At 46.5% G+C, this 14,261-nt stretch overlaps 1 protein-coding gene across 3 annotated transcripts in view; it reads right to left on the reverse strand.

Moving 5' to 3' along the window:
* The window catches only part of PDZD2 (PDZ domain containing 2), a 498,374-nt gene extending 492,373 nt beyond the window's left edge, over positions 1 to 6,001 (reverse strand). For all 3 annotated transcript variants that reach the window (XM_017889458.1, XM_017889456.1, XM_017889459.1), the window contains exon 1: positions 5,892 to 6,001. The gene's annotated coding sequence lies outside the window, so the exon portion shown is untranslated. The remainder of the gene's footprint in view (positions 1 to 5,891) is intronic.
* Between the last annotated feature and the right edge of the window lie 8,260 nt (positions 6,002 to 14,261).

Below are 14,261 nucleotides of genomic sequence, written 5' to 3' on the forward strand. Positions count from 1 at the left end.
AAAAAAAAAAAAAAAAAAAAAAAAAAAAAATGGGACCAAGAATAACTCCTCTGAAATCCATTTTGACTCCTGCTAAAATACCTCAAAGAACCAGTCTGGGGCATCACTGTGTTAAGGGCCAAATATGCCATGGACGCCCCTTCCTCAGGAAGCTGTTAAAACCATAGATCCTTAACTGGAATGAGCTAAGTTTATTTCTCCCTGAAGGCAAGAGACTGGATAATGCCCTTTCAAGGACCTGCAGATCCTTAAGAATTTGTGATTTTTTAATCCTCCTGTGGATATCTAGGCATTTCAGGCTGCTTCTTAGACTTAAAAGACAACAAAACTTCCCCCAGCTCCTAGCTATTATTTCATTCAGAGCTCGCAACAATTGTGTGCGCAAGATTAATCCTCTTTGCTGTGAAGTCGGTTCCCCCAATGCTGCTTCTCCAAAACCTCTTCATGTGTCCTAGAGGGCTTGATGAGCCCCAGAAACACTGTATAACCTCAAAACAAATAATCCAAGAATAACTTTGTCAGCCAGGTATTCAATGCTATCTGGTTTCATTCAATGGCTTCGTAAAGAGAGTTGAGAATCTTAAGTTTCTGATTTTCTGGAAGTTAATAGACCACTCATTATTCACTCAGAACGCATTCCGGTAGGGAATGCATGCACGGAGCAGCCAGGACTCTCAGAATGGAGACTGCTTTCTGGCTTCATCGAGAGTGTGGGGTGAATACACTACTGGCATTGGAGAGAGGCCACGACCAGGGGTAGGCCTCTTCCTGGAGCTGAAGAGGCTTAAAAGACAAATGTGTCTTCTACACATGCTTAGTGTCTTCACAAACCGTCTCTCGGCTCAGCCGCCTTATCAGACCACAAAAGGCCTCTTCAACTATTAAGTTTTCAAACTGTAAATGCTCCCAGTGTCTTCTTGAACACATTTGTAAATAGAACGCAGAACTCTTTAGCTCTCAGACAATCGGACGGAATCAGATGACCTACCTGGCTTCAAACCCTCCCCGCCAGAACCCACGGGAAATGTATTCTTTTCCAATTCCATCTTTTCTCTATTTCTAAAGTATGGATAATAGGAGATCAAGATTGTCAAATTTCTAGATACCATAAAAAGATCCATCATTTTATATATGCAACCTATGCATAGGTCCAAATCTAGACATAGACCACCCGGTTGGAAAATAAGGAATAATTTGAGAAAATTTTCCAGATAATTCTATACTTCCATTTCCTTAAAAAAACAGTCCTCAATGCCTATAATCCCAGCACTTTGGGCGGCTGAGATGGGTGGATCGCTTGAGCCCAGGAGTTTGATACCAGCCTGGGCAACATGGTAAAACCCCGCCTCTACAAAAAATTTTTAAAAAATAATAATTAGCCAGGTATGGTGGTGAGTGTCTGTTGTCTCAGCTTCCCAGCTACTTGGGAGGCTGAGGTGGGAGGATCACTTGAGCCTGGGAGGTCAAGGCTGCTGTAAGCCGTGGTCATGCCACTGCAGCCTGGGTGACAGAGTGAGACCCTGTCTCAAAAAAAAAAAAAAAAAAAATTCATATTTCCCCCAATTTCATTTAATTTGGCACATATCTACTTAGTGTTTAGTAAGTCAAGTACTCCTTTTCTTTCCCTCTTCTCTAAGTGAGACTATTTTTTCATCTTTTCAACTATAATCAAAGACCCATTAATAAAACCAAGGGGAGTGCAGATTTTAATTCTTCCTCAGCCACCTGCACTTTGGACAACACCACTGTTATTGAAAGACAAGCGTTCCCCAGATCAAGCAACTGTGTTTTGTGACTCTAGTTCTGGTTGTCTAATGGGGCAAGTTCTCTGTTTTTCTGGGCCTCAGCTTCCTCAAATGCAGGACTTACCAAGTGTGAGTGCATGATCCCCTTCCGAAGCATGGAGGACAGAGGAGACTATCCAGCCTCTCCCTGCTTTGCACCTGGTAACTGGATCTTTGCATAACAGAGGGACATTAAACTCAGATGCAGTACTGCAACAAGCCAACAGATTAAAAGACAGAAACCTTGAAGGATTCATCAAGGTGCGAACAGGGAGACCCAACTGCTCAGAGGAGTCCAAAGCTTTTCATCCACAGCTGAAAGAAAGCTTCAGGCAAGTCTGCTAAAAACTCCTGCCTTCTACACTCAACTGGGCTCTCATTGACTTTGGGGAGCGGTTTATGCATTTCTGGACACGCTATTCAAAAGAACCCACCATACAGCAGATGCTACCATGGAGGGCCTTCCAAACACACCTTAGGACCTCTTTTGATTCCTCCTAAGAACAATCCTGTGAAGTAACGACTGCACCAATTTTACACATGAGCAAATGGAGGCTTCAAAATTTCTAATCATCTGGCCCAGCAGGAAGTTCTCTGCACTGCTAGGATTCCAGCCAAAGCCTATGACCCCAACTCAGGAGGCCTTCCTTTCCCTCCTGGCTGCCTCCACTGGTGCCAGGTGCCGGATCTGCTTCCCCTAGCAGGCAGCAGTACAGCCGCCCTTTCTCCCAGCCCCTAGCTTCACGAAATGACCCCAGGTCTCAGCAATGCCTCCTCTGTTTTCCTCATTCTCTCCAGGGCCTCACCAACCTCTGCTTCCCTCTGGCCTTCCAGGGAAGGCAGATGCCAGAATTGTTCTTTTCCCGGCACTTGCTCGCCTCTTCCAGCCCAAACACCCCTGATCTGGTCTCGCACATCTCTTGTGTTTACCAAACATGCCTGCGAGGGAGGACAGAGGGACTCTCATGAATAAACCTTCCTTCAATGCTACAACCTCCTCAAAATACTCTGTGCATTATTTTCAACCAGCACACTTCTGGATCCAGTGTCTATACTCGCAGTGTCACTGTCTTGGCAATCATTGTCTCCTTCTTCCCTTGCAGCCTGGCTTCATGAACACCCCTCGCAAACACTGTTCTATCAGTGGCCTTTTCCTATCATCCTTCTGGGTGTGGGCGCCTCTGACACATCCCTGCCTCTCCACTTGTCTGCTAACCTCACTCATGGGCTTGCCTGCCTAGCTCTTCCTGTCCTTGAAACTCAACTCTGACCTCAGCATCCTCCCTGGTGCTGCGGGGATGTGTCTGAGGGCAGAAGAAAGAGACTCAAACTGTTGAGTCTCTGTCTTCTTAAAGAGATTCAGCTTCTCTTTGGATTTGCTCCTGACCTTTTGAGGGTTCATCTTTGGAATTTGTCCCCTTGCGGTTGGTACAGTAGGAGAGACCTGGAGCCACCTTCCAACAGAGATGCCCCCATCACCATGGTCTGAGTCACTTAGGCCCACATGATCAAAAGCAAGGGAGTATCCACAGCTCTGTGTTATCTCGTTCAGCTCACCAGGCCTGGAGCCTCTGGGAGAGGGTTTCCACAACACTCTATGTATGATCAGCCCGAGGTGGTGGGGTCTGGGGTGTTCCCTCTGCCTCTTTTCCTGTCTAACCTGAGGAAGTTGATTAGCAACTGTTCCAGGCCTTATCTGGGTATGAATAAAATAAGGCCCTAAAGAAACACACCCAGGGAAGCATGGTGAGTGTGCTAAAGGGTTGTGTAGGAGCAGAACGAGGGTCCAGGTTGGGCACAGTGGCTCATGCCTGTAATTCCAGCACGTTGGGAGACCAAGACACCAGGATCACTTGAGCCCAGGAGTTCGAGACCAGCATAAGCAACATGGTGAAACCCCATCTCTAAAAAAAAACACAAAAATTATCTGGGTGTGGTGACACACACCTGTGATCCCAGCTACTTGGGAGGCTTAGGTGGGAGGATTGCCTGGGTCTGGGCAACAATGAGACCCCATCTCAAAAAAAAAAAAAAAAAGAAAGAAATCCCACACATCTCCCTACTATCTGGAGAACTAAGTTCCTCTGAGTCCTTAGCACTGAGTCCTAACTCAGGATCAACCTCTCAATTCCACCTAAGAGCTCCTCCACAAAGCCTTTCAAATCCTCTCTGGCAAAAGTGACTTCTTTTTCCTCCATACTCCCAAAATGTTTTATTTGGACCACTCTTCAGGTACTTTACTCACTTAATCATCCCTTCACTCCCTCATCCAATAAACACAGGGCATCTACTAAATGCAGCCTGTGCACTGGTCTGCACCATAGTGCTCAGCAGGTTTCTCGCCCTTCTCCTGCTGGAGGGAAACTGACAAACTGACAGCAAGGGAATGTCTTTCATCTAAGCATATCCTGGAACCTCCAAGCCTCCTCAGCCTCCAGCACAGCAAACCACAGGTATTCCAAAAATAAAATGATTGAAATGAATAGAGCAATTATCATAAGTTTCCTTAAATAGTAAACTGCCATAAAGTGCATGCAAAATCAATTTCAGATAGATTTAAAGTATAATTCAATATTTTTCTAGAAGCATATTAACTATGTCAAGGTAGGCGCATTTATATACTTTACATGGTTCTGATTCTTCCTCTCATAGCACCTGACAGCCCCCTACTCCTACACCTAACCCCCGCAACACACACACACTCACTCACTCACACCACTAGATGGTTATTATAGGAGCAGCAGCTCTGGACCCATCCTAATGGAAGAAGGAATTGATGAAGCCAGAACCACCACCTACAGCCAGGGGTGTGTTCTGAAACATTCTCTTCTGCCCCCACAAGCAGCACTCCCACTCCACACCTGCCAACCTGTACCTATCTGGTGGCCACCCAGAAGTCACAACCCACAAAAGCTGGCCCAGTAGAGATTTCAGGCCCCTAAAGCCCTCCAGTGTGGGAGACCCCACTGGAGAAGAGGCCCTGAAGGTCCAGGGGGTCTCTCTGCAAGGACAGATCAGGGCATCACTTACTGCAGCCACTCAGCAACCACTTCCAGTAGTTTCATTGCGATTTGTCAAGGCAAACATATCCACCTACCCTACCTTTGGTGGAGACAAGAGGTTCGGCCAGCCAGCCACAGGGGACAGACTCAGACTCAGCTCCACCCCCCCAACACTGCCCAACCGCCAGTCCCAGGGCAGGTCTGGAGTTCTGGAATGCCCTCGTGCCTGCCATTCCAGTCTCTGCGACCAGCCCATGCCAGACCTTGTCCTCCTCCCACTCCAGTGTCCCTTATCAAGGTCTCTGCATAGATTTGGGCTGCCGAGGACAGTTTCTGGCAAATTCCTGCCAGGGGTCCTGGACCCTCCTGCTGCTCAATTCAGCCTTGCGCTTTCATGGATTTTCCAAATAGCGGGGACCACAGGCAGCTCAAAGACTTAAAACACAAACGCAAACCCGAGGGAGGGAGAGAGGAAGACAGGGAGGGGGAATCCAGGTTTTAGAAGAAACTCGACTTCAGAGGGAGGGCAGGATTTCCCTATCATTATGTTCCCCACCTCCCCGGCAGACGCCAATAACCGGCCCTAAGATGCCTTTGCTCTTTGCGCGCCCTCTGCACTCCCTCGCCCCGCGTCTAACGTCTCATCTGGGCAGAGAGTGGGCGAGAGATGAAACACGCCCGAGGTAGGATGGTCCCCAAGACATTACCTGAGGCCGGAGTACCTGAGTACCTCCGCTCCTGCTGGAGGAGGGGACCAGAAGACGGCCCAGGAATGGGGACCCGGGATGCGCGCCCGTGCAGGAGCTCCCGGCCCTGTCCTGGGTACCCCCGGCAGTGAATCTCCGGGTGTCCCGCTGTCTCGGTCCCCCTCTATCCAGCCCCTCCCCTGCGCTGCGCCCTCCCCGTCCCCGGTCGGATGCTAGAGGAGTTTGCGCCCCCCCAACGTGGGACCCCGGTTCGGCGTCCTCACTCCCCGCCCTGCCAGGGCTGGGATTCCCGCACCCAGATTTGTCGCTAAACTTTCCTGGGCACACACGGTCTCGGGGGTGCCGAGCCTCCCCACCCGGAACCGCGCGTCCCGGCTGCAGCGGGACGGTCGCTTCACCTGCTCGCGGCTCGGCCGAGGCTCCCGCGGCTTCCTCGCACGTCCAGCCAGACCCAGGCGCCGCCCGGCGGGTCCCCGCGCAGCTGCCGCCACCGCGGCCACCACCGGTGCCGCCGGCCGCCCGCGCCCTGCCCCGAGCCTGCAAAGGCCGCGGTTCGGCCGCCGGCAGCCGCGGGAGGCGCAATCCGGTGCCTTGGCTCCGCTCGGCCTGCGGCTCCTCCGCTGCCTGCAGCCGCCGCCCCGCCGCGTACCGCTGCCCGGGGCCGGCACGCACCGGCGCTGGAGTCCACTCCTCGCCGCGCGGCGCAAGGGATCCGCCGAGCCTCCGGGATGGGCGGGGATTCCCTCCCTCTGGTTGATTCGAGGGGTGGGAACTCCCTTCCCGGAGTGACAGGGACGGGGGGCGGGGATTCCCCTGCAGGAATAACAAGGTGGGCGGGGATTTCCCCGAGCGAGCCCCGCCGCGGGCAAGGAGTCTCTCTGGGTGAGCCAGGAGTCCTGGTGCGCAGGTTTCAGAAACCTGGGGATCTTGGGAGGAAGGCATCCAGAGAGATGGCTGCTCCGAATCTCCATACAGGCGGGGCTTAGGGCGCCATCTAGGTGGAACAGAGCGAGCTAGGGGATGTGAGGTTGCCTCTGCATAGCACTTTACATAGCAAAGAGAAAAATGTCAATTGCCTTATCAAAGAATGGGGCGGAGTGGGCCGGAGGAGATGGGAGAAGAGCTAATCACTCACCCCAAGCTACCCTTAGCCTCTGGTCCTTGGGATACCAAAGGTAATTTAGCACTGGTATGAAGATTTCGGGGAGAGGGGACCTCTTGGCACCTCAGAGCTGTTTAATCCCCCAGTTAAGCCTCTGGGGGAAATCCCATGGCCCCGGGGTGGTGGTTTTGGTCCCATGAGTACTAGCCACGAGCTCCTGCTGAGTAGACCGTGAGAGCTAATGCCAGCCGCCCTTGGCTCCCGTCCAGGTCACTCGAGGAACGGAGCCTCAGGCTTTTGGGATCCTTCGTTCCGGTGGATTTTCAGGAAGGCCTTCAAATATTTTTGGTTCTTTTTTTGTCATCCTTGTCATTCTGCCTACCACAGGGAGACGATGATAAGAACATAATAGGAAGACTGCACAGCTCTGCAAGTTAAGCTCTCTTAAGAGGAAAAGCTGGTCTTTTCAAGTGCTGGCAGATAAGAGTAAAACATACGAAAATTACAAAACCGGGATAATGAATAGTTGAATAATGCTTTTGACATTTTCTGCAGAACGGTAATTGGAAATCTTTGCTTTCGGGGGGATGGGGATGGGACAGGGCAGGCCCCAGCTGCAGTTCTGCCCAGCAAGGCAATAAGCTCTGGCCTCTCCGAAATGCAGGCAGACATAAATCACCTGCACAGACCGGACAGCGCTGTCCCGCAACACCAGAGACCCGAGTGGTCCCAAGGCATTTGGACATGGTAATGTCCTCAGGGGTTGGGGTGGAGAAGTTCTTGATTTCAGCTGTTTTTCAGCTTTTATAATTACCAGGCCACTGAGATCAATGCTTGCACAAATCCAAGCATCGTATATGACAAGCTGGGCACTCTCAGGCACTCAGAGCTTCTCTTCCTATGTGTAAATAGAGAAAACACCTATCATGCAGGATTGCCGGAACTAGCAGTAACACAGTTGTTCAGCACAGTACTTAGGAGGTGCTCAATGAAATGGTAACCATTATCAATGAAAGGTATCATTGGGACACCACAAAAAATCCTTCTAGAAGGATCAAAGAGGGCTGGTGCTTTCTGTTTGTTTCACAATCCCAGGCCCATCTTCCACCACTCTGTCCCTTGTTTTCTCAGCCTCGGTACCCAGCACATAGCTTGGGCCTACCTCCCTCAGCACCCATTAAAAGTTTGCTGAATCGATGAATATGCAAATAAATTTATCACTCAAACTGCAGTCACTGCTATTTCTTATCCACTGCCATCCCCAATTCTTTCATTCCAGCCATGTACTCCTAATCTGTAAATTCTGTTTCCTCTGCCAGAGTGACATTCTCATTCTCCTGTGTCTGCTGAAATCCCAAGGAGGTAAATGTCATCTCTACTGGAAAGGCTTCTCTGATCATCAGAACAAACATCAGGTTTCCTCTGCCTTGTTAATTGCTGCAATGGTAGCACTTTATGCAAATTGCTAATCTAACCCTTGTCAGGTGTATTAAGTTGTAGGAATTACGGTGTTTTGTCTCACATATTTCTAGCTTGTGAGTTCCTGGAGGTAAGAGAACTTAAAGCTTATTGTTTGTGTTCCCAAAGCCTAGGGTGGCATGGTATCTGATCCAATAACCACTCAATAAATATTTGCTGAATTAAAATGAATTGTATATATGTATATGTATATGTTATATGTGGCATATATTATGTGGCATATATTATGTGTAAATACAATATATGCAGATGTATTTTATAATCTGTCTCCTTCAGACATGGCCCTGCTGACCTGCTTTAAATACTTCGTTTCAATCACTTTTCAGCTGATATTTTCCAGATATTTTTGGCAAGTTCTCATCTGCTAATAATAGTTCAACTCACAAGAGGTCAATCAAATGCATGGAAATTTTGTTTTGCCCTTGCAATCTTGTCAATTTGGAAAGTTGACAACTGAGGGCATTTATTTTCCAATGTTTGAAGATCAAAATGTAAATTCTTTCTGCCCCCTTGTTAAATATTTAGTCACAGATTAGTACTTCTATCAAAGTTGCCATTTTAATTTAGTGCTTATAATATATGTGATGTGGAGGAGGAGGCTGTATATAGAAAATCTAAAACTTCAGAGCAAAGGAAGATGAAAATGATGAACAAAGAAAAAACATGTGATCCCAAGCTGTATCAGTGACAGATGTAGTGTGGTTTAGGTGAGTCCAAGTGGATTCTCATGGCTTGCAGTGCCATGTAGTTTACCTCTGAGCTTTCTCCCTCTATGAAGAAAAATCTACAGACCAGGCAGCTGAAACTAAAACTGGAGGTTTCCTTACCAACTCTTGAGAAGACTGCTTTCCATCTTTCCGCCTCAGCTGCTCTTCCAAGTAAGTTTCAAGGGAGGAGAAGTAAACTTAGTCAACAACTGGCTCAATTCCCTTTCCCCTCCCAGCCTCTGTGGGTTCATTTTATCTCCAAAACAGATTCTAGCTTCCTGTTTACTTAGCTAATTACCCTTTTTTCTTTCTTCCACAAATTCCTGGCCACTTACTCTTCCATTCATGACCTCACACTGGAATGAGCCATCTCCTGGCCAAGAAAGGGGCTTAAAAAGAAGAAATGCAGCCAAGTGCAGTGGCTCAGACCTGTAATCCCAGCACTTTCGGAGGCCAAGAGGGGCAGATCACCCGAGGTCAGGAGTTTGAGACCAGCCTGGCCAACATGGTGAAACCCAGCTTCCACTAAAAATGAAAAAATTAGCCAGGCATGACAGCGGGCACCTGTAATCCCAGCTACTGGGGAGGCTGAGGTAGGAGAATCGCTTGAGCCTGGGAGGCAAAGTTTGCAGTGAGCCAAGATCACGCCATTGTACTCCTGTCTGGGAGTCAGACTCCATCTCAAAAAAAAAAAAAAAAGAAAGAAAGAACAAATGATTAATGATGATAGTAAAACATTAATTCAGTGGATCCCAGTCTGGACTACGCTTAAGGATTCCTAAAAGATTTGAAAATTTAAAAAACTCCAGGCTCACTCCCTGAGATTGCTATATACTTGGTCTTTGGAGCACCCCTAGATGCCCCTTAACCAGAACCTCCAGTGATTGCAATTTGGGTGGCCCACAGAGGATACTTGGAGAAACAGTGAAGTGACATTACAGCTAAGAGGGTGCCCAAGGTCACATTCCAGTATTTGGTCATAGTACTGTACAGATAGACTTTATTTTACATTGATAAAAATGTTGTAATATTCATCCCATCTCAGATGAAATTTTTTTTTTTTTTTTTTTCCTGAGACGGGGAGTCTCGCTCTGTTGCCCAGGCTGGAGTGCAGTGGCCGGATCTCAGCTCACTGCAAGCTCCGCCTCCCGGGTTTTCACCATTCTCCTGCCCCCCAGCCTCCGGAGTAGCTGGGACTACAGGCGCCCGCCACCTCACCCGGCTAGTTTTTTTGTATTTTTTTAGTAGAGACGGGGTTTCACCATGTTAGCCAGGATGGTCTCGATCTCCTGACCTCGTGATCCTCCTGTCTCGGCCTCCCAAAGTGCTGGGATTACAGGCTTGAGCCACCGCGCCCAGCCTCAGATGAAATATTTTATTTAGCCAAAACACAAAGAGGACCTGTATTTGATGCATACTGGATTTTTTTCTTTTTCTTTCTTTGAGATGGAGTTTTGCTCTTGTTGCCCAGGCTGGCGTTCAATGGTGCGATCTCGGCTCACTGTAACCTCTGCCTCCCAGGTTCAAGTGATTCTCCCGCCTCAGCCTCCTGAGTACCTGGGATTACAGGTGCCTGCCACCACACCTGGCTAATTTTTGTATTTTTAGTAGAGACAGAGTTTCACCATGTTGGCCAGGCTGTATCAAACTCCTGACCTCAGGTGATCTGCCTGCCTTGGCCTCCCAAAGTGCTGGAATTACAGGCATGAGCCACTGCACCCAGCCCATACTGTTTTAAAATATATATTTAGGGGAAAGGTTTAAGCACTTTTCATCCATGTACATTGAAAATGAGTTTCACTGTATCCATGAGCATGACGGTGGATTTTATGCAAAAATGTTTTATTGTTTCCAGTGTGGTCTAATAATACTGCACATGAAAAATTTGTAATCTTCTCCTGGGCTCCTCCTTACAAGCCAACCCATTATTTTATATCTTTTTCTCTCAGCTTTCCATTTATACTATGGAAGCATTGGTTGCCAGGGTAATTTTTTTAATACAATTTTTGGCAGAAAAAAACTGAATTACAAACTAGTAACTACAGACCAGGTATGACTTTCACAATTTATATAGATGATTCAATCATTGTGCAATAGGGTAGAGTGTAGTGTTTATCCAAGTAGATTCTCTTGGACTGTGGTGGGATTTGATTTACCTCTGAGTTTCCTTCTGAACATACATTAAGACACCAGTGAAACAGGCCTGGTGTGGTGGCTCACACCAGTAATCCCAGCACTTTGAGAGGCTGAGGTGAGTGGATCACCTTAGGTCAGGAGTTCAAGACCAGCCTGGCCAACATGGCGAAACCTCATCTCTACTAAAAATATAAAAACTAGCTGGGTGTGATGGCAGGTGCCTGTAATCCCAGCTACTCGGGAGACTGAAGTAGGAGAATCACTTGAACTTGGGAGGCGGAGGTTGCAGTGAGCCAAGATCGCAACACTGCCCTCCAGCCTGGGAGACAGAGCAAGACTCCATCTGAAAAAAAAAGACACTAGCAAAACAAACCTATTAAAAAAGAAGAGAGAAGGAGAGAGGTTCAGTTTCGATTAGCATAACCAGTACTCTGCTATCAGTACATCTAAAGAGAAGCTGTTTTAGTTACACATACACATAGGTTTTGTTTTATACTTGGCCTTTGTCTTTATTTTGGTTTACACAAGAGACAGGACATGGCACTGAGTCTTCTTGGGGTTTACAGCTTCTGTCACTCAGGCACAGTAGTGTCCCCCCAAAGTTGGGAAGCTTGGGTTCTGCCCCATTCCCTGTTCCCACATTGTTAGAATTCAGTCAAATCACCATGTATCTAAATTTGTAGACCACAGGATTTAGGTAAGCTATTTGCCCAACCCATTCTCATCCCTAATTCCTATCTCCCCTGCTGATCATTCTTGTTCTATTCTGATTACTTACTTATGCAAAGGGATTATTTTAAGTCAATCATATGCTATTTTTACTCCTTCATCAGATACTTCTACTTCCAGATATTTTCACTGAATAATTTCAAAAACTGTAATTATGAAAATAAATTATATTTCTTATCTATCTATTGCATTTTCTTTGGGGTTTTTTTGTTGGTTTGTTTGTTTTTTGAGACAGGTTCTTACTCTGTCACCCAGGTTGGAGTGCAGTGGCATGATCATGGCTCACTGCAGCCTCAACCTCCCAGGCTCAAGCGATCCTCCCACCTCAACCTCCCAAGTAGTTGAGACTGCAGGTGCATTCCACCACTCTTGGCTAATTTTTTATTATTTGTAGAGAAGGGATCTCACTATGTTGCCAAGGCTGGTCTTGAACTCTTGGACTCAAGCAGTCCTCCTGCCTTGGCTTCCCAAAGTGCTGGGACTACAGATGTGAGCCACCACACCCTGCCCTTTTTAAATTATACTTCTTCATTCCTCTTTGTATCTTTTTGCCTATCTTAGCACCTGCCTTTATTGGTAGAGCTAACATGAACATGGAACTAAAAGTCAGCTAAATGATATCCAGCCCAAAAAGCAACAGAGCCCAAGTACTGTGTTCCGTGAGCAATCACAATAACACAGTAAAATTCGAGTAACATTGGGCACCTTTCTGTAAAATGGGATAATAATACCTACCTCTAAAAGTCTGTTAGGATCTTGGGTCCACAGCAAGATCATAGATGGGAAAGTACTTTGGAAAAATTTAAAGGTCTCTTCGAATGAGAGAATGTGAAAGCAACAGCTCTTGGAATAACAATTTGTTTGTCATAAAATGTACATGAATAAGATGGTTAACATTTCATCTCAATGTGCAGCAAGAATTACCAAGTGTGATTGATGAGGCCATTGATAAATCATCATTCACAAGTTATTTGCATGATGTATGAATTAGTGAGCCAAACAAGAAATGCATTTTGCCTCTCTGCTGTACTCAAGAGCACCGGTCAGTGAAATCCACAGAAAGTACAACCTTGGGGAAAATGCTAGAGCAGACTTGAAAAAGCCAGATTTGGTAAAAACAGTCTTTGTCCATTTGAAGATATATAAGAATGTTTATTATTATTTTGATTTTAGCAAATGCTGACAACTACCTCCTCTCTAATTGCCCATTGGAATGGCTTCCCAACTGAGCTATTTCTTGAAAAAAAGCCCAGACAATAGTGCTCTTGGTTGGCCTTTATTTAAGTCACAGGGTCACTCTCATTTCTAGTTAATAGAATGCCACAAAAAATGTTTCAGTGCCCATTTTCTCTATTTGTTGATTTTTTGTGTGAATCTAGGGAGAAGTGAATCATCTTTTCTGCTTTACTGTGTACTTATCAACCAGGAAAATAGCCCAAACTGCTTTTAAATAATTTGCTATTGTAATTTACCTAATCAGACCACCTGGAAATAAAGAAAGAAGAAACCAAAGAAGGAAGGCCACTCCGAAGATGACAAGATCCCAGAATTCTCGAGCCCAAAGGAGACATCGTAGGAATCACTTTGCCCAGGTTGGTTCTGTGGCTTGCCTAGGAAGCACTCTTAATGGGGACACAGCACGTATTTTAGAAAGGTGGCGAAGAAAGACCCTGTGGGATCAGGTGGCCTTTCTTTCTGCCCATTATTTTCTGCCCATCATTTGGCCATGCTACTTCTATCTCTTGCATAATATCCAATGCCTGGTTTTCACAGTCGAGATGCCATGTCTTAGGACAGTGGGTTCTGAAGATGGAGACTGACTTCAAGGACTAACATCATTCCTGTTCCCTCTCATTGAAGGGTGCACACGTATTCTGCCCTGAACGAGGAAATACTCTCCAATAAAGGTAGCAGACTTATAAATTAATTCCTTATGATAAATTCCAAATGTTCCTCAAAGAATGATGTTTTTCTTATTAAAGTCTTTTGAGACATGTACTATCAGTCAGGATGTCATGGAGCTTATCAATATTGTATCTTTGCATGAATCTGCAAGATAGTGCTTTTAGAGATCAAAAGAGTCCACAGAAAATGCAGTAATGTGGAATGGCATATAGCAAAGTTTGAGAATTATTGTAGACACGTAATTTTTTTGTTCCTAACAAGGGCTCACAATCTACTAAAAAAAAAAAGATACTTTTTTTTGGAATTGTTAATTGACAAACCTTTATGTAAAATCAAAGTGAATAGTCGTGTAGACACCACTTCATATTACAGTTCTTTGCTGGGTCAGAATTAGGGCAAGGCAAGAGAGATACTAGGGCACAAAATTTAAGGAGGCACCCACTTTCGGGATCAGCCCTGAGAGTGGGTGCATAACACTGAGAATGAGTGCCTTCTTACATTTTTTATTTTATTTATTTATTTATTTAGAGACAGAGTCTTGCTCTGTCGCCCAGGCTGGAGTGTAGTGGCGCGATCTCGGCTCACTGCAAGCTCCGCCTGCCAGATTCATGTCATTCTCCTGCCTCAGCCTCCCAAGTAGCTGGGACTACAGGCGCCCGCCACCACACCCGGCTAATTTTCTGTATTTTTAGTAGAGACGGGGTTTCACC

The sequence above is a fragment of the Rhinopithecus bieti genome, unplaced genomic scaffold (genome assembly GCF_001698545.2).
Source record: "Rhinopithecus bieti isolate Rb0 unplaced genomic scaffold, ASM169854v2 scaffold_17882, whole genome shotgun sequence".
Taxonomy (NCBI): domain Eukaryota; kingdom Metazoa; phylum Chordata; class Mammalia; order Primates; family Cercopithecidae; genus Rhinopithecus; species Rhinopithecus bieti.